The sequence below is a fragment of the Microtus ochrogaster genome, unplaced genomic scaffold, assembly GCF_000317375.1.
Source record: "Microtus ochrogaster isolate Prairie Vole_2 unplaced genomic scaffold, MicOch1.0 UNK20, whole genome shotgun sequence".
Classification (NCBI taxonomy): Eukaryota; Metazoa; Chordata; class Mammalia; order Rodentia; family Cricetidae; genus Microtus; species Microtus ochrogaster.
The window spans coordinates 3,426,521-3,430,192 of NW_004949118.1; the positions used below are offsets into that span (position 1 = coordinate 3,426,521).

General features: G+C 49.1%; 1 pseudogene; it reads left to right on the plus strand.

The window, feature by feature from the left end:
* Positions 1–236: 236 nt before the first annotated feature.
* On the plus strand, positions 237–692 carry LOC101998651 (annotated as a pseudogene).
* Positions 693–3,672: the final 2,980 nt, after the last annotated feature.

Here is a 3,672-nt window from a genome sequence, read left to right on the forward strand (position 1 = left end):
AAAACCCTCCCAACAAAGAAAGGCCCAGCATCAGAGGGATTCAAGGATGAAGTCTAGCAAATAAACAAAGAAAGAAAAAAGCTCACACTGCTGAAAAACTTTCAAAATACTGCGACGTAGGAAGTGGAAACTCATTTTACAAGACCATTATCCTGATATCAAAGCTAAACCAGAGAAAATCATACACCAAGAACCTTGATAGACATGAATGTTAAAATCCTCAGTGAAGGAGCGACAGCGACGTAAGATGGCAGCCACCACAGGCTCAGGAGTAAAAGTCCCTGGAAATTTCCGACTGTAGGAAGAGTTGGAAGAAGGCCAGAGAGGAGTAGGCGACGGCACAGTTACCTGGGGTCTAGAGGACGACGAAGACATGACACTTACAAGATGGACAGGGATGATAATTGGGCCTCCAAGAACAATTTATGAAAACCGAATATACAGCCTTAAAATAGAATGTGGGCCTAAATACCCAGAAGCACCCCCATCTGTGAGATTTGTAACAGAAGTCACTATGAGCGGCGTGAGGAGTTCAAATGGCGTGGTGGACCCCAAGGGCCACAGCGGTGCTGGCAAAGTGGCAGAATTCCCACAGCATCAAAGTCATCCTGCAGGAGCTTCGACACTTGATGATGTCAAAAGAGAACATGAAGCTGCCACAGCCGCCAGAAGGACAGTGTTACAGCAATTAGTCACTAAGGCCCAGGCCTCCGCTCCCAATCCATCCTAAGTCTTCATTTTCCACAAGAGTGAATTTTCTAGATTCATCTTGTAGACCTCAGAGTCCTGGAGAGGAAGTTCCACTGAGGCTTCATCCTGAGACACTGTTCTGATACTAATTTCTGTCCATTTGACATACCTGAGCTGTGCTGTGTAACATCTTCTGTCGAGTGTAACCGCTGGCTGCCTAGTTGAACTTCTGGGATCAAGAAGATGTGTTGATGGAGATAGAGACAGAGACCCACATTGGAGCACCAGAATGAGCTCCCAAGGTCACAATGAGGAGCGGAAGGAGGGAGAACTTGAGCAAGGAAGTCAGGACTGTGAGGGGTGCACCCACCCACTGAGACAGTGGGGCTGATCTACTGGGAGCTCACCAAGGCCAGCTGGACTGGGACTGAAAAAGCATGGAATAAAACCGGACTCCCTGAACATGGTGGACAATGAGGGCTGATGAGAAGCCAAGGACAATGGCACTGGGTTTTGATCCTACTTCATGTTCCGGCTTTGTGGGAGCCTAGCCAGTTTGGATGCTCACCTTCCTAGACCTGGATGGAGGGGGGAGGACCTTGGACTTTCCACAGGGCAGGAAACCTTGACTGCTCTTCAGACTGGAGAGGGAGGGGGAGAGGAGTGGGGGGAGGGGGAGAAGAGTGGGAGGCTGGGAGGAGGCAGAAAATTTTTTTTTTCAAAAAAAAAAGGTGTGTTGAAATCAGTTTCCTTTGAGAGCGGTGGGCACAGCTATAGCAACTGTGAACAGACACATCACACAATGGCCTGGGTCTGCCTTTGCCCGCCCCGCCCTCCTGCCACAGCTGTGTGGTGGCCCTTAGACTAAATGGGAAGGCTTCAGGTAGCAGCCGTGGGACTACTGCTGGACTTGGGGTACCCCTGCTCCTTAAGTCTTAAGTGATGCCCCTTCCAAGCCATCGTCTCCCCCATTCCTCCACTCCCGCCCTTGGCCAAAGCTTAGATTGTAACCCTCCCCTCCCTCTGAAAATGGCCGTGGGTGAGGAATTCAGGGCTTCCCGTCTCCCCAACTTTATCAAGGGGTGCTGCTTTCCCCCTCCTCAATTCCCTTGTTGCCCAGCACCACCCAACACTTGCTGTGGCCAGAAGCCATCAGATGAGGTTGGAAGAGCCTGGCCTCCCTCACTTAGCTCTGGAGCACACATTCACTTGCCACCAGCCTGGGAAGGGAGTGCTGGGTCCCCAGCCCTGCTGCCACCATCAGCCAATGCACTTTGAGCTCAGGTCTCGAGGTGAACAGAGCAGTCACGAGGCAACAAACCTGCCAGTGCTCAGAGTCCTTGGTGATTCCATCTAGAGAAAGGCCATGCAGAGAGTCCTAAGCGCACGGGGTTCTGTGTCGGTTCCTTTTCTCATAATCGCTTTGCTTTTTACAAACTGAAGAGGTTTGGACAGGGCTCCCTGGCGACCCATCAGGTCTGATGTGGAGCCTGACAGCTGGAACAGAGACCCTGACCCTGTGGACTCAGGTTTCAGTGTTGCTGCTCCTCAGACCCTCTGCAGGGACCTGGAGGAGCTCCGTGTCACAAGTTTTCAGGGGGCCGGGCCTCCTGGCTCATTGCCATGTTCCCCACCTTGTTCAGGACCACTAAATGTTGAAATATGGATGCATACCGAAATAAAGGCAATTTGTTGTATTAAAAAAAAATTCTCAGTGAAGTATGTTGGGAGCAGTGAGACGCCAGATCCTGAATTTCTTGTAATCCCCTGATCTGAGTGCCTACAGCTGCTCTGAGCACGAGACCTTCAGGAGTTCCTGATGGCAGGAGAGTGGTTTCTGGTGGGTTTGGCTGGGGCGTGGCTATCTCTATATAATCTGCCCCTGAACACAATAAAGGGGGCATTCTTGGGGAATTCAAGGATGACCCATGTCGCTGTCTGTCTGTGTGTGTCTGTATTTTAACCTTCAGCTCCCTTGCCTGAAGCTCGCCAACTGGGTGCCAGCGCACAGAGCGCAGACATGGAGGCGCGGTGCTCGGCAAAGTACAAGCACACTGAGCTAAAAGCACAAGAGAAGGACCTGGTCACATGGAACTTATCACAGGAGTGTGTGAAATTCAGCATTTGAATGTCAAAATACTAACGGCACCACTTTAATCAAATGAATCTTTAAAAATGATAAACTCAAGTAAACATGGTAGAACACACCTAAAATGACAGGATCCCCAGGGTGGAGGGAGGAGTCTCACAAGTCCAGGGCTAGCTTGGGCTACAAAAAAGAAGCCAGGATCAAAAGCAAAACATAAGAACTCTCTCATAAATCTGTAAATCTAATGTCAAATAAATTTATATTTTTGTTTTAAGAACAAAATTCTCAACAAATTATATACAAAAGAATAGAACTCAATGAAATCAAGGCCACTAGCTACTCCACGGCAAATGTCCTCTCAGGGGTGAGTAGTTGGGCTTTCTTCAGAACCAGACACTCTTTACTCCACAAGGTAGCTTCCATTCAGTGTCTAGCTGGAAGTTCTCACCAGAGTTATCAGTCAAGATGAAGAAAGAGACGGCATCCAAATTGGTACGAAAAGGGTAAAATTATCTCTCATTGTCGGTGGCATGATTGTATGGATAGAAAGCCCTTAAAATCCCACCAAAAGTCTTTCAGAAGCAATAAACTAATTCAGTAGAACTGTATAATACAAAGTCACCACTGAAAGCCTGTAGTGACAGGGGTACTAGGAGAGGTCAGGATGAGGAATGAGAGGAGGACTTCTGGGTCACGGCAATGCTAGATTTTTTTCATCTGGGTCTAGCTTCCAGATGGGTCCAGCTTCCCAGATGGGTCTCGCTTCCCAGATGGGTCTCGCTTCCCAGATGGGTCTAGCTTCCCAGATGGGTCTAGCTTCCAGATGGGTCTATCTTTCCAGATGGGTCCAGCTTCCCAGATGGGTCTCACTTCCCAGATGGGTCTAGCTTCCA